Source organism: Copadichromis virginalis, linkage group LG7 (assembly GCF_057382275.1).
Source record: "Copadichromis virginalis isolate Kocher_CV1m ecotype Utaka linkage group LG7, C_Virginalis_male_GT1.1, whole genome shotgun sequence".
Taxonomy (NCBI): domain Eukaryota; kingdom Metazoa; phylum Chordata; class Actinopteri; order Cichliformes; family Cichlidae; genus Copadichromis; species Copadichromis virginalis.
In genome coordinates, this window is record NC_140624.1 from 65,888,562 (window position 1) to 65,915,320 (window position 26,759).

Consider the following 26,759-nt stretch of genomic DNA (forward strand, 5'->3'; position numbering starts at 1 on the left):
TATCATAACTCAACTCCAAACAATTCAATATTAACAGTTGCATAATAAAACTCAAGCAGCACAGCTAGGACGAGAGGTGCAAGTACGACAATCACACAGAGAAAGTTACAGTCTACAGCAGTTTATATGGAGAGATGCTGGTGTGCCAATACAACGAACACAGAAATCATAACATTCAAAAACTCCATCAGTAAATTATGATGATAGTGCTGTGTAATGATGATTAGAACAGGTATTTTCTGGCTTTAAGTTTGTATCATAATTATACCTCACACAGATAAAGACAATGTGATTTTATGTAAAAATGGTGTTATTATCACCTGTGGGGAGATTAATGCTCTTTCGATTGGATCCAACAGAGCACAGGATCTTAAAAAAAAGGAAGAGAAAATTAGCAAATGCCAGCTAAAAACGCTCATTCATTTCAAAGAAGGACGTTTTTGTACCGCATGTTTTCATTTGTTTGTTTCTAATTTTCACATTTTCTTTTCCTGCTGCAAATTGACCTTGATGGTTGCTTGATGGTGATTAAAGCTCACAGAGTAGAAAATGATATATTATAGGCACATCTTCTTAGTGTATGCGTGTCTATACGTCTGCATGTACCCTCTCTCCTCAAACACTGTCACACATACAGCGATTATCAACATTTACTTTTTTTTTCCTCAAAAACATTTATTATAAATCTCAGTCATTTTGATTTCCCTTCATATTATACTTATTTCATTCCCTGTAAATGCAATTTTAAATTCTCTGGTTGCAATTTTTTTCCTACGTCACTTAATGAGCACCCAAAGTTTGAACCGGCAACACAACTTTATTCAATGAATTATATAATGACTTGAAAAAGCGCTGGAAGTCTGGCAAAAGCTCCCATAAGGTGGGCTTGAGATTGATAAGTAAAGACTTAACTGAACACCATAAGAATTAGTTTTTGTCCATAACTAAAGTATCCACACTGGCCCGATTACATCATCCTATCATCAACCTTTAACTCTGCTGAAGTCTTTACCCATTGTATTCATCTTTTTTGCCGCTTTAAGCGTTAAAATCCTCGATCCCACGGCCTTTAAAAGCTTCCACTTTCCTCAGCTTCTGTGGGGAGTTTACCTTTTGAAAGCTGCATCAACGACCACACCCAGAAAAACAAACCTCAGTCAGAGCTGATAGATCAACGAGCACAAACCGTCACATTTGGCCTTATCAGGGGAAGCTCAGCGGTGCATAATTTATAGCCAAATACGTCGCCTTGCAGGAAGAGACAGAAATACAGCGACGGAAAAAGAACAGTGACAACGTCAGCAGACACACACATGTTGGAAACACACACACGTTAAGGTACAGGCACACAATATTTTTAAAAAAGGTATACAAGTCAGCTTGTACTGCAGATAATTCCTTTGTTAGGGGAGCTGATGTCTGCTAATTAGCACTTCTGTTTGTTTCTAAAATCCTACTGCCGCCGAGATTTCACCAGAGGATCAATGTCGACTAATGAGGACAAATATTATATCTGTATTTTTATCTCTCGCACAGGAAAGCTTGAATTTACACAACCCCCCTTGTGTTTAATGACACTGCTCAACTATCACTTAAATAAAATCTAGAAAATCGTTTTTTGCTCCATAACAGGCTGCAGAGGCAGGTGGCACAGGTCAGGTGGCCAAGCAGCTGAATCATTTTAACTGATCAGCGTTGCATGGATGGTTTAGTGCTGTGGGCCAGAACAATATGAAATAAACCAGGGATCAGTAATAAAGCCTTCAGTTCAGCTTTGTTTTAGAGGTGCTTCAAGTAAGAAGCTGTCTGTGAGGTGCAAACCAGGGAGAGCAGAAAGAGATACAAGCCGGTGATGGCAGATCATTTCCTGTTCCTCTTCAGACTCTGAATTTTAAACTGTGCTTGAAGGAACAGAAACAGCACTCAAATCATAACTTGTGTTTATATTTTCACCATACGGCTGCCTTTCACAGACCTGTACATGAGTTTCATGATACAGGCTCTGAAATTATGAGCTTGTGGCTTTTTTCTTCTGAGTCGCTCGATGGTCAGGTTTTTTTCTATATGTATTTGAATAAAGCCACATTAGTAGGTGAACTGGTAAAATTGCATTTTCAACCACTATTTGGTTGGTTTCAGTAACTGTCTGGTACCATTATCTCCACAGATTATTATTTTTGCAACGTTAACTAAGTGGAGATTATTAGCGTCAGCCTGCATTCACTAAAATGCGTTTAAATTAAGATTTCTTGTTTCTCTTTAAGTATTTGGCAGTTTCAATCAGTGAGGCGAAAGTCTAGCATTATAAACTGATGGAGACTGGGAGATGTGGAAAATCTAACATGACAGGGAGTGCAGGAGTTTTCTATAGAAGAGCTGCTTCGTTATCAAATAAAATCTATTTATAAAAAGTACAAAAACCAATAAATACTGTTAAAAGTCGAGCAATCTGCATGTTAATAAACACCACTTTGTTTGTGCTGCTATTTTTTGTGCTTATTCTGTTTGCAGCGTGAGTCAAACTCAGGAATTTGATCCACAGCCAGGTGTAACCAGCAAACAAACAGCTTCTGCACAGTTGTTTTTTTTTTTTTAGACGTTATAATAGACACGTTAACATCAATAAACATGCTGCACTTTAAAAAGCTAATTCCCCATTTGGCTAGGTTACCAAAATATTTTAGTTTGATGATGTTGTTTGTAAAAATCAATCAATCATCAGTTTTGCGCTGTGGAGTTGCTCCGCTATTAAACATGTCACTGTGGCAGCGATTTGCTTTCTGTCATTCACTGTGGGGTTTATATGAGGTACACATACGCTGTTATGATGGCAGCTGAATTTGTGGGTCAGAGAACCAAAACAAGCACTAAAAAAGTCTAACAAACAGATGTTCATTACTGTTGACGTCTTTTGTGTTAAATTAACCTGCGTTTTAATATAAAAATGTGCCTTAATGCACCTTTAAAATCTGCCTGTAAAAAAAAAAGGGAAGGTACATCTTGACCCTGACCGCAATATCCAGCTGAAAACTGTCGTAGCAAACACACAACAGTTATGGTTATTTTCATAACCATAACCATTTAAAATGACTTTATTAATTTCTGTGCCAAAGGATAAACTATGTGACCTCCATTATTTTTTTTTAGTAAAGTGGCTTTTTAAACTATTTAGCGCCTCCTGCCATTAATGAATCATTGGCAATGCCCTGTTTTACATTAGAGAGATGAAAACTTGCAGCAAGAGTGCAATTTCAACACAAACGCGCTGAGTGGTGCTTTAATCAGAGAGCAGTGTGGGAGTTTATCCCTTAATGAGACAAAAACAATGACACTTCAAAATTACCTTCACTCGTTTACATACTTAATCATCAGTGCCATTAAAATAAGGCAAAATACCATTTATGACGCAATGTGGGGGATACTTGGAACAATATCAGGACTAAATTTTGATATTTTCTTTGTTGTTTTCATCTCCCTGGCTTCACGAAGCCAATATGATGCAGGAAAAGCGACACTGTATAATAATGTAGCTTTGGAGTACAGCTCAAGCTAACAATTTCTCCAGTAACACGCTCAAACAATCACCTAATAGGATGCGCACCTCGCTGTACTGTGAGCTCATTAGGACGCTCTGATTGACAGCCAGGATGTCAGTGATAAATGAATATGTCAGCTTGGGACCTGCAGTTTGCTAAAGTTCACTCAGAGAGCTTCATTTCAGAGAATTCCCCCCTCAGCCCCGATCAATATCGTCTGTCTGGATAAACAGGAGAAAAACTGTGTGCGAGCGCCAGCAGTCTGCGTGGACAATATGGAAGGTCAATAATGTCGTGTTCACTCGTGATTGTTCGAACTCATCAGCAGTATGTGCGCGTGACGTGTCGGTGAGGCACAGAACACATGCATTGTTTGAGTGATGTGTCGGATGATTACGAACTGGAGTACTGAATCACAGGTTCGGGGATTCAAGGAAATATGAGCAACCAAACAACCAAAATGAGACCCATAAGAGACACAACTGTTGAAAATCAACAGGAACATTGGCAACAGGGATTCAAATCGCCAAAATAAGCCAGCAGTTCCAACACAGAATAAATAAATAAATAAAGCAAGTAAATATTTGTAAAGGAGGTAAATAACAGATGAAAACGTGTAAAACCCCAATTAAATGACTTAAAAATCTACATGATCACAAGAAAGTGACAATAACAATTATTTGTAGTCATTTCTGCAGTGTTCGGACTGGAATACCAAATATAGTCCCACCTTAGTTTGGAGATTATATCCTTTGAAATTTAGGAACAATTCAAGATTCACTTCCCAATCCACTTTTATATACTGTAGCACCAATTCATTACAAAAGTCTTGTCATTTATCTTTATATTACAAGGTGATGAGAGAAAATCTTCAGCAATAAGATGACCCACAAAGCAACCACATTACCCGCCTTCACAACATTAACCCTGGGTGATGAAAAGTGATGCTTGCATTTCCAGGTGACCCTCAGTGATGAGTTGAGAGTAAAATGCACCTCGCTTTATCCTGTGCATGCCGGAGACATGACCAACCTTGATAGAACCTTGTCAGCATTTGACATCCAGGGTGAAGAAGATGCCACTTACTGCTATGGACAGTATAGATGAATGGGGCTGCTGTTTAGACTAAAGACTTTGATCCCAGGTTGTAAGACCAGTCTACCCTGTAGCTATAATTCTCCCTTGTGAAACATAGTATGACCAAGATTTAAATGAAACTTGGTATGAACCAAAATGAGTGACTGAGACCACTAGCTCAGCAGCAAAGTGTTTACATATTTAAAGTCAGAGAGCCACTTTCTCAAACTTCTATAGGAAATCATTTTGGAACCATAGCTGTTGCCCTTGGTGGCCATTAAATTGGATTAATTAGGTTTAACAGACTTTTCAGACCCAGAAACTACGTGCAACTTTTATTCTATCTATGATTACTGCAAAGACACAAAAAGGAGACACAAAATATTGACAAATGGGTACAATATGACCTATATTTTACCCAAAGTGACCTAAATTGACACATGAAGCATCAAAAACAGATGTAAAACACACAATCTGAACAATATGGAACGTGAGCAGCAAAAAGAAAGAAGACAAATGATAACAAACGAATAAAATGAGAAAAAAATGTGATGAAAAGATGTAAAACAGTCCAAAGTTTTGTCCTCAAACCCACTGTAATGACCTAAAATATTAAATCAAACCAAAATCTGAACGAACTGAAGCAAAACCTCTGAAAAACAAACCGTTTATGACACACACAGGTACAAACAGACATCATTGGTCTGTGTGCTGTGCTGATCTTACAATCAGGACTGTTGTTTTACACGTCTGTGCTCATTTGAGACGGTTATTTTCTAATCCACCCGTGATTGTTGGGCAGCACGGTGTGGTGCAGCAGCTGAATGGAGCCTATCAGTGATAAATGCCCTTTTGATATTTAGGAGAAAGAACAGAGCTCTGAGTGACACACACACACACACACACACACACACACACACACACACACACACACACACACACACACACACACACACACAGCTCAGGGGCCTGTGGTGAAGAAATAGTGATAGGAGCAATAAAGCCATCTGGCAGAAACTAAAATAGTGTTGGAGTGCACATCAGAGCGATTACACCCTTCGTGCATCTACGCATCTTTTAATTTTCCTCGCTGTCACTCGTTTGTCTCATCTTTGTCTTCTGTGCTCATTTCCTGCTTCTGGTTCTCACACACAGCAGCTTGTGCAGGACCAGCTCTCGATCCAGCGAGTGCCACACGAACGCAGACACACAGGAGCATGCAAAGGCCAGTGACGTCGCTCTGCTCACAGCATGCTCCAGGGAGTGCTGTTGTCATGGTGACCTAGTCACATGCACTTAGTAACTGTACTACTGTGGCTGCCTGTCACTGTACAGGGAGCACAGATATGACACAGCTTCCACTCTCACATACATGCTGAAGCCTCTTATATAATGCAGGGGGGTTGGTGTGTCAGTTTATTTGCTCATGTTTCATGGCCCATCAGGCACTATAATAGATGCAAGTAATACCCAAGTCACACGTTTTGCCCTGGATGATTGTTTTCCAATCAATTAAGAACTGCGGCTTCATGTTTCCATCAACAGCAAAGCAATCTAGGCTGAAATCGGGCCTTTGGGAAGAGTTGGGCAGAACAACAACTCCCACGAGCGCCCTGACTTTTCTTCTGGACTCGATAAACCGTCAAATTATTTATAATCAGTGGGAGGAGAGCCTGCAGCTGATAACCTCAATAATTCAGAGTATAGCTGATCTCAGGAACTTCACATGTGTGCCTTTGTGTGACACATATATGTACAGAACAGTGAGAAAAGCTTTTACTTCTTGAAGTTAAGTGTTTTCAAAATAAGCGTCTGAATATAAGATTGCAATACTATGAATGTGGGACTGGTGTTGGACTTATGTTTGGACATAGTTTGGGGAAGGATTTTACAGTACTTTAAAGCTAACTTTTACCTTCTTTCTGGCAAATTTAGAACCATTTTAAACTAGTTTGGGGTGATTTACACTGTTTTTGCCAAGTTTGGTTTTTTAAATTTGCACAGTTTGGGATTTTGCTTTCAGACAGGCTTTCAGAATGGACTTAAGTGGTTTCCAGAGTGTAGAATCAATTGGCAAAATTTCAGAATGCTTTCAGGCTGATTTTGAACGGGTGTTAATGTGGTTTGGGACTTGATTTCAGACTGGATTTCAACTGTTTTGATTGGGTTTCGGACTTGATTTGCAAAACTTTTAGGCTGGATTTGGAGGTGGTTTCAGAACGGATTTAATTGATTGTCCCATCACTATTAGACTGGCTTTGGACATAAAATGTGGGTATTTCAGAAAGTTTGACTTGTTTAAGAATTACTGCACTTGATTTTGGAGAACATTTTGCACTTTTAGACTTTAGATAAAATTAAAACTGATATTAGATCAGTGGATTGATCTGAGACCTGTATTGAACCTGAACTTGCAGACTTGCCACAGTATTTTCATGGCTTTTGACTTCCTTGTTGTTTAATGTAAATCTCAGCCTGATTTCATGATCTTCAGATCAGGTCACTGTGGGAACCAGACCACCCTTGTTCGCTAGTGGCTGATGACAGTTTTTGATGACTGTGGTTTGGACCACTGGATTTTTCCCTACCCCAGAATGAAGTCAGACGTCTCGTTGGTACTGCATGATTATGCAGTTTCATTTAAACAGCGTCCCATCACTGTTTTTCATAGTTTCACTCTTTTTCTAAAAATGTTTTCAACAATGCTTTGAGACACAGAAAAGGTGAAAAGAAAAGATCAAAGAGAGAAAGAAAAAGAACAAGAAAAGGAACCAAAAATCTGTGAAGACAAAATGCCAAGATTCCTCAGTTTATCTTGTAGCCTAACTGCCAGGTACTATCACTATCACTATCAATAACTTAATGAATAAATAAAACAGAGGCATTCTGGTCCATCTGTGTCAGTTCCATGCCATCCATTTCACATCAGAAAATTCACAGTGACACTAAAGCTCGCGTCCACCCACTGATGCTGCGTAAGGATCACATGTACGTCTGGTCCGGTATTGCACTTTGTCCCTTGACTACCTGTTACACAGATATTAGTGATGAGTGTTAAAGGTTTCATTTTCCCACTTTCTGTCTTGTCAAATTGAAAACAAATCCTGCACTTCAGAAATCTATGATTATCTTAAGCTATCAAGAGATCACTCCCTCCTCTTCTCATTCCGTTGTTGCGTCTCTTTTTTCAGTGCGATTGTGCTGCTGTAACATGGTTAGTTGGAGACATATAATACCATCACTGTGAGGTACACTAGAATCAGCAGGGTAATTTGATCAGGGCCCGCTGCCACCTGCTCTTGAGCAACATTTCAGCTCTCATGATAGCAAATGAACTGGGCAAGGCTGGCTCAGATCAGGAGGTTTGTTTTTTGATTTGTAATTCTGAACATTCAGCTTCTGGCATTGGAAACGCTGCAAACATGAGATATGAGGAGGACAGAAACTGTTCAGATTCATACAAAAGCTTCTGAAAGCACCACTGCAGGCAGCCAACGGTCCACGCTTTCAACAACAGCTTGGACCAAAAATGAAAGCAAACAGAATATTCATTGTGATGGATGACAATTGCATAAAAAAGTCTGCTTTTGGAAACACTCAGCAGTAACATAAACATATATCATTTGGAGTAAATGGGTTGGAACATCACCACGATGGTCCTTCAGCAGAGTGACACTATAGCTTTTATTTTAACCCGTGACCTTTTGTTTCATGTCGCCCTCTCCTTCATGTCTGGCTCTCCCACATTTACCGTCTCTCTTTGCAGTAGATGATCTCATAAATCGCTGTGCAGAGCAGCGCACACTCACCTCTGGACTTTTACATAACACAAAGGCTGCTATTAGAGCCTCTCTGCCATTAACCTGCTTTTGATTTAGGGCCCACGTCAGTGTGTCATCAACTGTGTATGATGGCAACTGTGATTTGTAAGCACAGCATAGTACTATGCAGTGAAGTGCAGTGATATTTTTACTTGCTACAAACTGCATCCACATTGTAAAATTTGTTTTCAATGCTAAAGTTTAAAAATGCATTTTTATGAGGATTATAGAAATGGCAAAAATGTTTAATGTTAATCCCATGTTAACATTTTATGACTGTCACACTCATCGAAACTCTTTTAATGTCTTAAGCGCTGCCAAAACGAATCAGCAAACAACAAAAATGTACAGAAGGATGAAAGTTTGTAGAGCGATCATTATTCTGACTGACATCTAACACATACAGTGTAGGTAAGGTCAAATCCAGTCAGCCACAACAATGATTAACACAAACGTTTTGCTATAACTTCACTGATCAGTTTCTGTGGTTTTGCAGGAATTTCCATTCCTCACAGCTCGTGTACTGACAGAGTTGTTGGTCTGCCCTTTATTGAGGCATTCAGAGAATTATTGGCCCACTTTTTAATGTCCCAGCTGCCAGTGTCCATCTCTGTGCATGGCGAAAAGTTTATTTTCATTTCAGCCTCTTTTAAATTAGTTCTACTACGTCATACGCTTGACCTGATCAGGCTGCAGGGTTCCTGAACTGCAGCATCATAAACTAGCAGGTTTATTATATAAAGGTGTGCTCACATGTCATGCATTTCCATTCACACCTTTTGTATGTGGGCTTTGTTATGTAGATCACAAATCTGACTGGGGTTTGTCTTTGTTTCACCAGCTAAATGTAAAACAGGGCTGCTATCCACCAAAAAGCAGGTAAAGTGCACCTGAAACAGTTTTAACTGACATTACCAAGAACAGGAGAATCATATAGTTATAAAATCACAATTAAATACATACAATAAATAAAATACTGACTACAATTTACTCTTCTGAACCATAATCAATTTGCCAATGATGTAATGTGCTGAAAAAATATAACCAAGTAGTCATTGGTGTCTGGCTAACTGCAGCTATCTCAGGCCTTAGCTTAAGCTAGTTTCTCTGCATATTTCCAGATTTATTATCTTTAAAGTTTTCATGACTGAAAAACTAGAAACAACTTTGTTGACGTTTTGTAAACAAATAAAAGGAGAATTAATTTGCATGAGAGATAAAAAATAGTGCTAAAAGATCGCTAGCTAAGCTTAGCAGCAAATCTTCTGGAAATATATGTGTTCATCCTTATTTAAGTTAAAATCCTTAACCCTCATAATGTCCTCCCGATTTCCATACACCTGTTGTCCTCAGGGGTCAAAAATGACCCGAGGACAATACAAGGATTAATTTAAATTGATTAAAACAATTATTTACACTGATACTTGACACGTTACCTTTAATAAATATTAATAATATAAGTTAAAAAGAAACTAATATATATTTGTTATATATGTTATATATATATATATATATACGAGGTCAAATACTGTAGACAATGTTCTTGGGAGCTATTTTGAACAGTTCATTTTAAAGCATCTTTTAGATGCTCCTGAAATGTAATAATCATGCATGCATGTAAATATAAACACACGGTGTTTGACCAGTTTGCAGCAAGTGAAGTAAGCTAATGTTTCCTTCGGCGAAAGGAAGAAATAAGCTAGTACTATCAGCCTTCTTTCCTTGCAGGTTAACATCCACTTGCCTGTGCACAATGTATTGTTTAAATGCCAGACACAGTCAATATACAGTCATTCACTTTCTAAATCAGTTTTAAGAAGCACTGCATCATCTATTTCTACCTAGCTTTTTATGTCTTCCGTCAGAGAGAGAAGGTGCGGTGGAGCGCCACCGTCTGCATAACTAGCTGGTATTTCTGGTGCTGACCAATGTTCCCTCTAATTTTTCATGTGTCTGCGCGAACACACAAACTCTCTGAGCGGACACTTGGACCACTGTGAGCGACAGCAGACGTGTGCACTGTGGTCACGCCAGCATCGAATCCATCCAAGTTATATGGTTTATTAAAATAATCAAATTACAGCATTTATGTTAGACTACTTTTAATTAAGTGCTTTAGCCCACTTACAATTAAAATTTTAAAAAGTCTTGTTCATGACCTGTGTAGTACGTTAACACTATTGGAAGTAAAAATAACTTGAACTCCAATTTTGAAAACACAACTTTCTTATTTTTATATATATATAAAGCTGTGACTTGTATTATGAGTATGAGTCTGTGGTCTGGGAGAGACTCCTGTAACTCTCTGTCTGTAAAATACAGTATATAATGACCAATGTTGGGTAATTAATTATATAGTTACTTCTTCAAAAAAGTAACTGAGTTATGCAAACAACAAAGTTTTTTGCAGCTGTTTAGCTAAAAATGCAGCCAAGGCGTTTTTTAAAATAAACATTTCAAACTATTTACAGAACAATCATCTGTTCTGCATCAAATTTGATGCCACACAAATTATTTGTGCCGCTCCAAAAAAATAATTACAAACTACACAAGACAACACACTAACTTTAGACTCCAAACACGCTAAACGTCGCATCTCAAAACACCGGCGTCACTACTAAAACCTCCCCCCTATTCTAAACAACTAAATGGCATGTTGCCATATCATTGGTCGACATGGTACATTTTTCCACCAATAGGAAAGGGTTTTTTGGTTTTGTCTTTTCTCACAGGCGGAGAGTGCTTTCCTTATAAAATGCCATGTTTACCGTTTCTTCCCGCAGTAAATATAAACAACGATAGTATTCAGGAAGAAAACGAACAAACATATATTTTTATCATAACTCTGGTTTTACGTGGTCTATCAACGCAATTTAAAAACTGGTATAAAGTCCCCACTTTTTCCGTCAGTTGTTCCGTCTGTCCTGCTCACATCTCCAATGGTTGTACGCGTTGTCATTAACGTGGCTTCACTCCACATGAGCCACGCCGCTTTGCTAGCTAAAACACCGGTGTCGGCACATAAGGACCCTGTCTTAGCCTGTCAACGACGTTGATTAGCTCGGTATATACGAAAGTGAATCGCATCCTTGGCTGGAGCAGCCAGTCACCGGTCACTTACTGACTCACACTGTAAAACAGAATCAATTGTTAACGTATTTATTTTAATTTCAATTCCCGTTAGATTTTATTTTTGTGCGCAACGCAGATTTTCTGTGCGCAGAGAGCATGCCAGCAGTGCGCGATTGAGCACGCAAGCAGCTTAGAGGGAACATTGGTGCTGACTACAGAGGGCAGCAATGTTAATGTGTTTAGTAGTTATGTACATCCCCAAATATAACCTTAACACATGAATGAATAAATCAAAAGCTTTATGGTCCTCACACGCTGCTCACTCATTATAAAACAGAATTTTGCACTTCAGACTTCAGTTCATGTGAGATCTTAGATACGATCCATGTAAAAGAGGCTCCAGTTCTCACACAGATAATTTTCATGCGCTTTTTTGTTTTTATTTCCCCCAACTGTATCTTTTAGGGTGTGCTCGCTCTCTAATCCAGGGCAGCCAGTTTGTAGTGGATCAATACCTCAGTCTGATGGAGGTCAGTGTAGCAGTCTACTCAGTATAACAGGAGATAAGGCAGCAATCCACACTGCAAAAACTCCCTTACTAAAAACATCCGAAAATACTATGTTAATAATATGTATATGTGTTACCTTCAAATAAAAAAACAAACAAAACAATGCTATGCTAAGAAAAATAAAAAACCATCCATAATCACAGCTGAACCAGGGCCAAAAACTGCAGTTCCTCTAATGGCCAATTGAGGCTGGTTCCACAAGCATGTCATTCCCCATAGACTCCATGGTAAAATAAGTTTTGTAGCATTAAAAAGCATGTTTGATGCCTGCTGCAAAAAAAAAAAATCTTTACAGGTGATTTTTAAATTCAGAACTATCATACAGTGATAGAGCCAGAGCCATCACCTCTGCTAAATGAAGTCACTGAAATGGACCTCTCGACTATGTTTGCTTTATTGTTGCTTTTTAGAGCATTTTAATGGAATTATGTGACAAACAGGCGAGCGGTTCATGCTTTACTTCTGAACCAGTGACTTGCTTATATTTTATAAGCAGGTCTGTTTTTGATGCAGATTCTTAGCCAGGCTTTCTAGTATTAGCTAATTACTCTCATCCCACAATCTCATCCTAACAAAGTAATTTTTACCTCAAAAAAACTAACCAAAATACTCACACTGAAGTCCACTGAGCCCAGAAACCAATGGGTGATGTCACCATCTTTCAGGAAAAAGAAAAAATATGTATAGAAATGAATGATACCAGCAGACGAACAGCTCCAGCCACACTCATATTTTTTAAATCTTACTCACCCTTTCTCTGCATTCACTCATCTCCTCCCTTCTCTGTTTCCTTCCACCCACATCACAGCAAACAGCATAGACTCTTTCACATAATGCTATCGCAGACATGGAGGCAGACACACAAGAGCTTTCATGTTCGGTACATTAAGTCATCAATACATAACCGGGACACTGAGAAGCATATTAAACACTCACATGTGCATCCAAAACAAACACACACTGTGCTTTCCCCTTTGGCCCTGCTGCAGATAAAGCAGCACAGCTTACTCAGCTGTGTGCTGATCCACCATCAACACACAATCATGTAAAAAGAGTTTCACTCCCTTTAAACCACCAAAGTACATCTAATGTTAGGACTGCTGCACTCTCTCCCGAACACGTTGTGGTGTTTCTGATGATCTAAGACTTTAATTATGTTTGGGTTCCTGCCCAAAGCAGCCTGTGGTCATCTCCCCACCTCGCTCCCAGTAGCAAGGTCATATTTTCTGATTCCTCTCAAAAACCCAGTAGAGAAGATCAGCTTTGCCACGCTTTAGAAACACTGTGGGAAACTCACACAGAAAAGCACGGTCCTAACTTCTACGACAGGTTGCTGAAAACATTCACACGGACACTCAAAGCTGAAAATAAGTTTCAGCCTGGCCTTGGCTGCGCTTTGAGGGGAAATGTATGTTTGCTTAAGCCGAGCAGCTAGAAAAATGACTGTCTTTGAACTCAAATTAGAACGGCAGACAGCTTCGAATGGAACAAAAAGAGAAGAAGGGGAAATGTGCTAGCAGCCCAAAGGAGCTGATGTGTATTAGCAGGAATTCACAGTCAGTTTCCACAAGCAGATCAGATTACTGGCTCCGAAAACAGTTTAGTGTCTGTGCTTTAGTCAGTCGGTCAGTCACACTACATCCATTGTAATTTGGCGGACTCTCCTCCTAATGGACATGTGTGAAGGACATGCAAGCAAGCCAGTCACTTATAACGAGTGAAAATGAAACTGTGTGCTCTCGCACACACTGAACGCACAACATTTTTAGTGAGACAAAACCTGCCAGAAGACAAAGGGTGTGTGTACACAGACACGTTTTTTCCCCCAGCTGAAAACACTGGACGCTCTTTTGTAAATGCCCAGCTGGGAGTGTTTGAGAGCGCTTCGAAAGCACAGCATTTTTTTTTCTTCAGCTGTGATGCTTTGGTTGCTATGATACAGAATATTCATGGGAAAAATGTATTGCAAGCTCAGTGGTTTTCAAACTGTGGGGTGCGCTCTACTGGTGGGACACAGACAACCAGTGGAAAAGTATGACGTGAAATCAGTGTGAATGATTGTGATTTTTATCATTAGTTGTTATTCTTAACTTAACTGGTACATCAACAGTAAACAAAATGTTTTTTCAAGCAATAAATTTCATATCGGTTTTGGTTGTTTGGGCGATTTCATTTGGTAAAGACACAAATGCTTGGATAGCAGCCGAATTAAACTCAGCTCTGTTGTTTTTCAGCATTTGGTTGGTCTTCCATTTGGTATCCTCTTACACTGTAATTGGATGGCTGGGTAAACAGCAGCCACACTGTTGGCATTCGTGGTAAAATTGTGGCGCTGCTACTGAAAATGACTAAAAAAATAACAGCGATGCTTTGGTCTACAAACCCACAACCTCTTTTGAAGGTGCCGGCTATACATGAGGCTAACATGCAATGGTGTGCCTGCAGTGATATACCACCAAAACCCTGGTTGGTGTGGGGTTTTTATACATGTGAACATCTGCTTACAGAATAATAGATGATCTATTTTTGCAAAAGAGAAATAAAACAAAAGTTAAGCTGTCTTTTTGTAACCGCAGGGCCACATGTGCATACACAGTAAAGGCAACGACATTGGTCGTCTTCCGATTCTCATCTATATATGTTCTCCCAGCTCTGCAAGCTGTTCTCGTTTACATGCCCCTCCCTCCCCTTTCTAATTCTTTAACTTCTTCACTTCTATTTAGTACATGGGGATCCGCCAGGCCGGGAACCGCCACCAGTCCCCTTCGAGGCCTTCCCCAAACCGCAGCTCAATTCATGTCCCAGCTATTCACCTATCTACTAAAATGCTGTCAAACATAAAATGAGGACGTGGGCCCAGCGAGTAAACAGTCTATTAAACCCTCTTCGCCACTAAGAAACAAAAGAGCGCAGAGCAAGATTTAGACAAATCTGAAGAAAAGTAACATGAAAATTATTGGTTTGCTGAGATAAAAAGCAAGTAGCATGAATTCTGATTGAAATGAAACCATTAGAGAGAAGATAAGAAAGGAATCAGAATAATAAAAACTCTGTTAAAAAAGCCTCAGCAGACATTTAAGTAACAGCAGCATATAATGACCTTTTTTCCATTTTACTTTGTTGCTTTTTTTACTTTTATTGATATGCCAACTTTCTATCTGGATACAAAGGCTGCTCTTCGTTACTTCTCATTTGTGTTAATTATGTTTCTCTTTTCAAGCCATCCCACGCCTTTGTGGTTTTTCTGAATCTCCATGTGTGGCCTTTTCCTGACAGTCTGTGATCTTCTGCAGTTACTTGACTCGATTCACTTTTCAACAAAAGCACAGTTAGCACAGCTGCCTCAGAAAATGGGTTTGAATTCCCTCCAGGCGTATGGGGGATGTGCGGTGTGAGGTTCTCTGCATGTCTTTGTGGGTTTTATTCATATCCCAAAAAACATGCATGTATTAAGAAATATTCCTGCCTTTGCCACTGAGCTAGAACTTGAGGACGGGAACCATGTTGTAGCCTCCCTGCATGCTGATACTGCCTGTACTGGGCTTGTGCATAACTTCTGCCTAAGTCATGTCACATCATATTCTGTTTTTGTGTTTGCATCCTCGTGGAGAGCAGTGCAAAGGCATCGGCTGCAACTCTGGGTCTGAATAATCTCCCTGGTGATTTTTTCTTCTTCTCCTCAACTTTCAGGGTGAGCTTGGTGAGAACCACTAACCCGTTACAAATAAACCTGAGGTGGGTAGACGCTCTCATCCAGTCTAACTGTATAGATGCTTAGGGGGAGGACGTTGGAAAGGAAGAAGAGGCGGGGAATGCTGAAAAATGACACAAGGAAATGACCGCAGCTGGCTGTCACCATCATTAAGTGCGATGAATGTTGCTATGGAAACAGCCCAAAGTTCAGGCCCGGGCAAACACAGGTGAGCGTCTGTGTGAGGGAGAAAGAGTAAGTGACTCCAAATGAGATGACCTTTTGAATTTTCATCTTGTGCTGAACATTTGAAGAAGCTTTTTTCTTAATGAACAAAAACTGAGACTCCAATACTTTTTCTTTGAAAGCCGAGTAGATGCACTATGCTAATAACATGAAGGGTGGATCCTGTGGTGGCACGCTTATGAAGAAGGAAACCCAAATTAAGTTTTTACTTTAATGAATGAAAACATGATTTTTTATTCACTTGGGTTTTTTTGTCAAGTATTAAAATTTGTTTCAAGATCTCAAACGTGACAAATATGCAAAAAAAAACCAAACAAAAAAAAAAACAACAACTAGGGAATCTGGAAGGTGATGAATATTTGTTCACAGCACTAAACATAAAGTACTTTGAATACATGATAAGCATAATAGAAAGATGACATTCATTGCACTTTGTGTTCCACTGGCATTGTTTTTACCATCCACCGTGGTTTTATGTTCAGTATTCTGTCAGCTTTATTTACACAGCACACATTCATAACAATTGTAATCTCAATGTACTTTCTAATGCACTTTAAGGGACTAGACAGAAACTTAGCAATCCAATAATCCGGTTCCCTGTGCTTGCATGGATGCTCTGGCTTCCTCCCACAGTCCAAAGGCAAGCATGTGAGGTTAAGAGGTGCTTCTAAATTAGCTGTAGGTGTGAATGTGAGTGTAAACGGTTCCCTGTCTCTACGTGTTAACGCTGTGATGGACCTGTGACCTGGATAAGTACATACTACACAAAGAAAGCACAGTTATTTTACAAATGTTAAAATAAGTTACTCTTCTAACACAGACACAGTAAAAAATGCAGTTTTGATTTCGAGTGTGTGACTCCACATTGTACCAATGCTGCTCAGGCACTAAAGCTGTTTAATTTTTTGTGCTTACTTTATTTCCAATACAAATTTCCCTGTTGCTCTCATAAAGTGATCTTAAGTTATGAATCTTGTGGTGCTTTGTGGTGCTTGCTTTCAAAGGAAATGTTAAAGGGGACCTATTGCTGATATTTTCTGTCATGTATGTGTGGCAGCACTGTGAGCACCGGTCAGTATTCTGTGTTTCACAGCTGGAACTCTGGGTGAGAGTTTCTTAGTAATTCAAAGCTTTATTGCTTTTTTTTATTTGTAGAGGTGATATCAGATGTAGGCTATGAGAGCACTGCACCATGGGAATAATCTGTGAGTCAGTTTTTAACAGAAAGCTGTGATTCATTAAATCATCAGTACATTTAAAATTCATCGTATCCTAAAGCACACACGTAGTACTATTACTTGTTCTGCCTGGGTCATTGTTTAATGATTGAAAGCTTGATTTAATTATGAGTGACAGATTACTATTTGGCTTCAGGTCAGGATGGAGCTCTCACTATAAATCACTGGAGGCTTTGCAATATGATCCTCTTTATGTTTGGAGGCGAAGGTAGAAAATGTAAAATGTCAACTAGAGAAAATAAAATCATTTAAATATCGTGTGTTTCTGTGTGAGTGTATGAAATGACCATTTTTGAGATCCCAGCACTTAACAGCATTTAGTTTTTGAACTGTGGCTCTTTCAGGCTTGTGCTTTAGAGAAGATGGATGTGTTACTGTGGCCTAACATGTGTTTTGGTTTTGCTGACTTGAGTTCAATGGTTTGGATAGAAGGCTGAAATTGTCAGAGTTTATGTAACATATAATCCTTTTGGTTCTGCTGGTGATTTACTGGTAGGTGCCCTGTATTTTTCCTGGTCCCGCATGATTGTTTACATATGTGTGATATTAGGTACTGTCTTAGAGCAAGGCTGGGAGATGGAGCTCAGTAGCTCTAGCAGCTTCTGCTGGTTTGTAACATAAATATTTTGAGTTTTCATGGTCTTCTGCCCCAAATTTGCCCTTGACTATTTAACCAGTAAAACCAATCCAGCAGCTATATTTTTATTTTAAATCCTAGTGAGGTTCAGTATTGGCCTGATGTTTTATAGCACCACAGTGTTGGACAAATATAGTTTAATTTGGAAGCAATTAATCAGTGGAAAAAGCTATTTAAGGGACACATTCAGTTCATTTCTAGTTCATTATTTTTATTTTATACCCTGCTAGAGTAGCTTTGCATGATATATAGTTAAACAAAATGATATATTTCTCTTGCTGAAGCTTGTTGCAGCCCCTCAGTTCATAAACTGTTTGAAACAAGCTCCCTTCCCTCTTCCTTTAAGAAAGCTGTTTCTCCATTGGAAGCCCGTCGTAAACAAACCAACCGTTTGAAGCTTGAGCTTATGACTCATAACCCTGTACTTACACAAAGAACTTCTGGTTACATTCAGCCCTTATTATCTGCCAACTCCAGACAAAATAATTGGGAATTTAATTTGATTCCACTGTTTGTTGATGACAATAACCTCTATCTTTCAGCAGACAACATAAACCTCTCCTTTCTTACAAACCGTTTAAAAAAGTGACCGTCTGCTAATTTGCACCCAGTCCTCCTTTGGTCCTTTGTCATGCTATTCAACACTAACCTTTCTTTTGAGAAATATACAAACAATGCTGCACACTCCCGCTACAACCATGCAAGGATATTTGAAAGGACATCATCAATGTTGAGTTTCAGCAACATTCAGACAATCGATCATGGTTTAATTTCCTCTTGGTTATATTATTGAAAAGTCTTTTAAACAGGTATCAGTTAGTCAACTAATATACTTTGGATGATTAAAAATCCAACAGAAAGGCTTTTTATGGGACTAGTATAATAACGTTTTTTTTAAGGCTGGAGCTGCTAACGCCAGACGGTGTGCTGGGACAGCCCCAACAACCTGCAGCTTCTTTGTCAACATCTTCACCCCCATCTAACATAAATAAATATTTAAAAGTAGCTTTAAAAGACTTATTTACCCTTACAGAGCTTATTTTTCTTATAACTTCCTTGTAATTATTATTATGAAATGCTAAAACTCCCATCCAAGTTTTACAACCATCTGACATGAACTTTCTATTGAACCCTGGTTCCTTTAAGTTCTTAATGCCTGAGGAAAGTGTAAAGTTTAAGTTCACAGCGACCTCTCCAGCATCAGCCACTTGCAGGTTGAGGACAGCAGGTCTAGCTCCCGTCCGTCTCTGCTCCTTCCGCTACAGAATCTGCTTGCAGCAACTAAATTGGTGCTGCCAGATGCACTGGATGGTCTTTAATGCTGCATTTAGAATCTACTCAGCCAAACTAACTCTTAGAATTTACCACATGGAAGGCTGAAAATAGAAGGAGAATTAGGAGGAAGTTGAAAATCAGGTTACCATGCAGCACAGAGCCACAGCCCACCCAACCTCAGTGTCATCTTTAACCTCAGGTCCTTGCTAATTACCGTACATGGCTGCCTCTCTTCCTCTCCCCACCCCACCCCTTCTGACATCACACTCACACACACACTCATCGAGGTCAGAATGTGGCCTGTAGTCCCTGCAGGTAATGAGAGGCTGTTGTGCGTAGCTGCCTCACATGCACTTGTTTGGTTGAGCTGGTTCCCTCTGTTATCAGCATGTGGTCGCTTTTTCATGAATCGCTAAAGCCACATGCTTTGACTCCACCCAAAGCACCTCTTTCCAACCTCACACAAGAAGTAGATTAAGGCCTTTAGGCACAGTGGGGCACCTCTTGGGCAGACAGAGCGGCAGCACAGCCACAGCTGCAGCTAACATGATTGCTTGTGTTTAAGAATACATAAAGCACTATCAACACAGCTAAACGTCTGAATGATGTGGGTGTGATTTTATCAGTTAACCGCTTGGATGACTGACAGCACACACTCACGTGGTTTCCAAATATAAACCTCAGACTAAAAGATTAACTGAACCAAACCCAAATCCGGCTCTGTGCTACCTCTCAGCAGAGGTAACCAGCGGTGGAAACATAATCTGTTCACCCAGTCTGTTCACAGTGACCTGCCAACAGCAGCAGGCAGGCAACCAACCCCCTCCTCAGCGCAAAACACACACTCACTAGTCACTGCACAGCTGTCCACTCTAAATGTTGCTTTAGAGAGATGCAAATATTCCAACCAAATGAGTGTAATCCAGAGTAAATGCTGTCCAGCCAATCTCATTCAGATGGATTACAAAGAGGAACCATTCCCTTTCCTCAACCTTTCACCTAAAAAACTCCGCTTGACCACGCTGATGCTATTTATAACCTTTTGGGAAGTTCAGTTCAGAGTGCCAAATGTCACTTACCAAAGCCTGGGTAAAGGCTGACTATAATTAAACATAAAAAATAATATAATGCAAGAAGCTCTTTATAACCATCTGTGTGACTTTCAAATAATAGTTCTGTTTTTTTGTTTCCCTGCTGAGTCAACAGACACGCAGGCTTTTCTGCATTAGCTTTGAGTTTTTGTTGTTATGATGCTCAGCGCTTTCAGATTGTGATCTGCATTCATACAGAAAACATCCACATCACATGTTTCTGGACCTGGACCTGCAAACCACGACCTCCTCCTGACCCAAAAGTACCCTCACATGGTCTCTGGTGTCAGCGTAAAAGGTTTATGCATTTGTATTTGTAGCCCAATTCCCTAAATACTGGCTCATTGGTACAGATCTCTGTGTGGAAGAACAGGTGGTAGCTGTCAGAGGCAGGCAGCATGCATATTTAAACATTTTAAAACAGATAAAGGAAACAGTATGAGTTGGCAACCCGGTGGCAACCTCTGGTCACTATAGGGAAAAGTATGCTACTAGAGTTGTTGGCTGCTGCTCAGAGAATTCAGGTGCAAATAGGATACTGCAACAAATCCTCAATGCTGCAGCATTGAATAATAGTTCAGAATCAACTGCCAGCAACCACCAGGTAAGGGTCCCTGTAGCTCAGGAAGTAGAGCAAGCCATCTACTAATTGGACAGTTGGGGGTTTGCTCCCTGGCTGCTCAAGTCTGCAGGCAAGCTACTGAGCCCCAACTTGCTCTCTGATGCATCCATCAACATGTAAATGTTAGATAGAAAGCACTTAGGTAGAAAAAGCATAGCATCGGTGATCGAGGCATGTTGCATAAAGCTTTGTGTGCTAAGTTGGAATAGAAAAGTGCAATATAAGAACCAGCTCATTTACTTATCAACTATTGGTGAAATACCCATTTTCCCTGGTGAACGATGGTTACTCTGGGGTCACTCAACACCCTACATGAACTTGTGACCTGGGGCTTAATAAAATAGCTCAACCACTCTAGGGTTAAAGTATGGACAAATATCAGGACTGGTCCCTGATTGGTCATTTTTTATTTGTAATATATGTTGTATTCAGCTTAATTTTTTTAAATAGCATTGTCTTGTAAGCCTGTTCACAACAACAAGATAATTTCAAATCTATCTCGTTTGAAACTGATGTGTCCCCGGAGGACATCTGGACTAAGTAGCAGACAATAGATGAATGTTTCCATTCATGTAAATAGGAAACTATAGTAATTTATAGGGACCGATGTTCAACAAAAAGTAATCCATGCACATCCTCCTCATGTTGTGAGGAAGGTGCAGAGCTGAAAACCATGGGAGATGCCCAGATTCCAGATTCCCATCCTGATGTGACACCAAAGAAGAGTTATGTCTGTGGGTGAAATTGAACCAATGTCTATTTCAAATTCAAATTTTATTTGTCACACACACAACCATACACAGTATGACACGAGGTGAAATGCTTGTAGCTGTGCAATGCCCGACCATTAAATGTCAGTGGTTTTACAGTATTTACAATTTACAGGTTATTACAAAATTTACAGATTTAACTTAGAAATTTACAGTAAAAATGTGCAAATAGCAGAAAGAGATTATAAATTATAGGAAGTGTGCATGAAGAAAAACCAGAGTGCGTGTGGTGATGTGATGTGTGTGGGAGAGTCCAGTCCTACACCTGGTTCAGGGCCCAAATAGCCTGGGGGAAGAAGCTCCTCCTCATTCTCTCTGTTTTGGCCTTAAGGGAGCGGAAGCGCTTCCCAGACCTCAACAGTGAGAAGAGTCGATTGTTGGGATGGGAGAGGTCCATCATAATCTTCCTAGCTTTGGACTTGCACCGCTTGGTGTAGATGGACCGCAGGTCAGGGAGCTCTGATTGAATGATGCGTTCTCCTGAGCGCACCACTCTTTGCAGATCTCGTCTGTCCTGCTTGGTGCTGTTCCCAAACCAGGTGCAGATGTTTTATGTATTTGCATGCTAAACAAATGTGTGAACCACTACACTAATACATTACATCTTTTAATTTGTCAATAAAGACAAATCAAATCCCCTTCTTTAAGTAATACGTGAATAAAATATGAAATATAAATGGTAACACGACGAGTAATAATGTTTTTACAGTCCCTAAAATGTGCAACAACCTGTGAGACACTCAGTCACTGCTGTGGTGGATTTTACTTCTGTACAGTCAGCCCCACTGATCTGTCTTGTATTTTAATCCTGCCTCTGTTTTTTTATCAGCAAATGTTGGAAATCTTTCATAACCAGTGAACGAGAATGACGGTTGATTTACGGCTCAAACATTTTCTGTGACAATATGATCAAACCTTTTGGATATCTTCCAAAGAGCTTTCCATTCTCAGCAATCCATCAAAGAGTCGTCATGTTTCAATCAAAACATTCAGAGAAGTGTGGTGTAAAATAATGCTGAAGATACACAGGAGCAACAGGAAGAAAATTAAAAGGTAACAAGGTAACAAGGAAGGAGGGATGTTACTACAACCAGTAGTTGTAGTAACATCCCTCCTTTCCTCTCTGCTCCTCAATTACATTTCAGCTTAGGACAACAGAATGATTTATAATACAGGCTGAGGAGAAGCGAGAGCCGTGTGTGTGTGTGCTACTATTTATGACGCACAAGATGATTTATATAATCTCCTTTGTGTGTCACAGAGCACAAGTGAGGTTAATGTGTATCTGAGCTCCGAGTGTGTGCTAAGTCATCGTCCCTGCAGCCCATCTTGGGTCTGTTCTTTCTCTTTCGCTCTTCTGCGACCCTTCATGTTACCCCAAATTCTCACTGACAGTATTTCCACCTGACCTCCAAATCTGCTGTGATGATGGCCTTTTAAAATGCTTGGTAGTGTAATGCAAGTAATGCGAATATTCACATGACCTGTTTAGTGTGATGAGCTGTGTTGCAGCTACCGCCCACCGTCAAGCTGGACGTCTGTTGACCTCTGTCATGTTTATTTTCTCAAACAAGACGGAAAGATAAGAGAGCCACAAACCAGCGAGGACCTGAGCGAGATGATTCGGGTATGATGGTTCTGTGCCAGCAGCTTGAGTCACTGAAAGTATGATTTTTATACTGCAGCATGCGAAGCACCCACCGGTGATATGCATTCTAGAGTAATCAGAGCTTTTCAGTGGATATTTAAAAAATCTAGTATGTCTTTGATTTTGGGATGCTTAAAAATATTTGATTTGTCTTGGCCTGCCTGATGTACTTTAGAGTGGCTAAATCCCAGAAAACACCACAAAATGAATGTTTCTAAAAAATCTGGTTGGTGTTAAAGCTTGGAGTCTCTTTCCAGTCATTTTAATGTCTTAACCTTCTGAGGTCTAAGTAAAGGTCATCAAAATTTAACTCTTTTGGGGAAAAAAAAGTAAGTTTGGGGTTGTTGCCTGTGATGACTCAGTCAGGCCTGAGGCAAACCATGAAGGAGCAAGGTTAGGGTTCAATTTTGATTTGGCCTCATGCTAAATAGCCAAGCTTTAAAAAGCTAACGATGTTACATTTTATATGCAGTCCCATCATTTTGTCAGTAAGGGTTTTCTAAACATGTTAACCACACACGTTACATGATCACCAATGGTGTGGTGTTTCTTTAAGAGGCTAAATCCCTGCAATTGCAAGAAGTGAGGGGAGTCTCCTGATTCTCCACGATCTGCCACCATCCTGAATTCCATCCATCCATGCATCCATGCATCCATGCATCCATCCATGCATCCGTCCATCCATCCATCTTCTTCTGCTTGTCCAATACAGAGATGTCACTAGGTAAGAGGCAGGGTGCAACCTGGTCAGGATGCCAGTCTTGATAGGCAATCATTCATATTCACATTCACACATAAGGTCAATTTAGAATCACCAGTTAACCTAACATGCATGTATTTGGACTGTTGGAGGATGCTAGAGTGCCTGGAGTGAACCCACGCAGGCACACAGAACCTGCAAATTCTGCACAAAAAGGCACAGCCGGCTGATGCACTGACACCCAGGACCTTCCTGCAGTCAGGCAACACTGCTGTTCGCCACGCTCTGTGCCACTCAACATCTGTATAGATCACAGTGTTTTTAAAAAACAACACTGAGCAATTACAGAAGATGAAAGTAGCAAAGGAGTGTGCTGAACAAGTGCCACCTGACAGACTCAATTCGTTTTTCTTGAATCTCCAAGCTCTCTAACAGTGACATTTTAATTTCTTAACCGCCCACTATCCAGATGGATATTGTAAAGCCAAAGCTTATTATCATATATTATTGCATAAACAGTAGATCCTGAAATAAAGTAACTTGCTGAGTGGGGATTTTCTACGAAGAGAATGTCGTGTCTTTGTAATAGAGATGCTTTCCTGTTTCAGATTCCTGCTACAATGGACTGAAGGCTTTGCTTCAAAGCTTGCATGCGACCATGAATTTTCTGAGACACCAAATTTAAACTATCACGAGAACAGGGCTTCAAGCCGGGTTCCTTTTAGCATTATCCTTTTCCTTTTTGGACAGTGCATAACCAAAAGCAGTAGAGTTTAGCAGACATCCCACCCGTGCTGGCATGCTGGCATACAAACCTGCCAGCATGGATGTAGGGAAGGAGATAGACAGATGGAGGATACAGAGAAGACGGGAGGATGGCAGACATACAAGAGGCCACATGAAGGCAGGATGAAAACATGGAGCCCGATCAGTCTGGGCAGAAATGAAAGAGAAGAGAGTCGAGAGGGTGGAGGAAAGATTGGTGAGTGAACGTTCATACATGGTCTGGCCTCTAATCAGCTTTGCAGGGTCTAATTACTGCAGTAATCATACAGTTTACCTATACTATAAAATAGTGCCTGTTAAACACAGCCTACATCTTCTGGTTCAGGCTCCCTGACCCTCAAATCTATCTAAGTAAAGCCTTAAGGTTTAGGCTGAATTTTGAAGCTTTCACCTGAAAAAAACCCCCCACAAACTGTAACATATATTTGGTAGAACTTTGAAATACCGCAAACCTCCGCGTTGCATTCAACAGGTCAGAGTGAGTTTTGACAAACTCCAGCAAAAGTTGTATTTTTCTTCTGTATAAGGATTAAAGAGTAAATATTTGCCTCATAAAGCTTTGGAACAGTTTAAATAACACTGACTAACATCACCAAATATAGCTTTACAAAATTGGATACAAGAAATATGAAGCACAACAAATTCCCACATCAATTTTAATTATAGTACCATGGGTCAGGGGCACATGTTTTTTGATCCATTACAATACAAAGATAAGACATAATCCAGTATCACTAATGCATTTTCCAGTGTTTCCCATCCATTTAGATTTAGATCACTGGCTGCTGCAGATTCTGCTTGGAGTCACTAAAACAGCGAATCTGCAGAGCAGGAGACAGAGTACCATCGCTAGCTGCAGTCCTGGACCATCAGGTATGGATGTGTCCAACTGTGGACGAGGCTGAGGAAGCAGCTAATTGATATGGAGGACCACTACAACAGCAACCCGGCCTGCAAGCCAGCTGGTAGGGAAAATAGGAGAGGGACATAAGCAACTGAACTTTCACAAGAAGAGCGAGAAGATTGTCACTAATAAATAAATGTCAGAGGGTGTCGTTCTAACACATGAAGAAGAAGAAGGTGCCGCAGATAAATACAAATAAGATGATTCGACCAAGACAAAAATATGAATTCACTGTGTAATTGTGTAACTTTATTAGCAGCGTCCAAATGAAATGCGCCAACAATATTGAGAGTAACATCCGCCTCCCTGCCCCTTAATGCCCTCTTGTCGCTATGGTAACGGAGAAATATTTCTTTCAAAATAAGACACAAAACTACAACACAGGAAAAGACCCAGGGAAACCAAGTTAACGATAAAAACCCTGAAAATCATAAATTTCACACCCGAGCCTCAAATCTCACGGTCCGGTACCAAACAACTCACGGACCGGTACCAGACCGTGGCCCGGGGGTCGGGGACCGCTGAAATAAGACATCATTGTTGGGGGAATATCATTGTGAAAACCCTTCAGAGAAGTTTAATATGCCAAGACTTGAACTCAGTATTCTGAATTGTTCACTCAGTTGCACAGTAACAAAGGTCGGTGCCAATCTCTTCATCTAACTTTCAGACAGAAAACAAAAAGGGGAAAACGTTCCTCAAGCTTGACACAGTTTCGCAATCACATTTACCCAGCAGACTTACTATTTATGTCCTGCTATGAATAATGAATTATTTTAACTGCATTAGCTGGATGTTGTGCGGGTTCAAAAAGATTCAAGTAAAATTCAGCTGCTTTGTTGCTGTGAAGAAAAAAACAGGCCATAGGACTAACGGAAGTAAACAGTGGCTGTAGAGTAGCTTTGTTTGGAACTTGTCCTGACCACATAGACCTCATGTTATATAGGTTAAACAGCTTTTTTAGCACTCCTGCATAGCATCACACTGACCAGATGTGGTCTTTAAGTAGGCCAAGCTAACAAAACATTAGAGGATCAGGGTGACAATCCTGTGAAATAGCTAATCCCACAGGCTTT

At 40.0% G+C, this 26,759-nt stretch overlaps 1 protein-coding gene across 3 annotated transcripts in view; it reads right to left on the reverse strand.

The window, feature by feature from the left end:
• Nucleotides 1-26,759, reverse strand: part of smpd3 (sphingomyelin phosphodiesterase 3) — a 90,990-nt gene that overhangs the window by 57,024 nt on the left and 7,207 nt on the right. The window contains exons 1-2 of one of the 3 annotated variants that reach the window (XM_085464811.1): nt 12,826-12,945; nt 12,690-12,733 (exon numbers count right to left, since the gene is read on the reverse strand). The exons of 1 other annotated variant lie outside the window; for it this stretch is intronic. The gene's annotated coding sequence lies outside the window, so the exon portion shown is untranslated. Of the gene's footprint in view, nt 1-320; nt 370-12,689; nt 12,734-12,825; nt 12,946-26,759 lie in introns of those variants that run through there. One more of the 3 variants, XM_085464813.1, reaches the window with a different exon arrangement.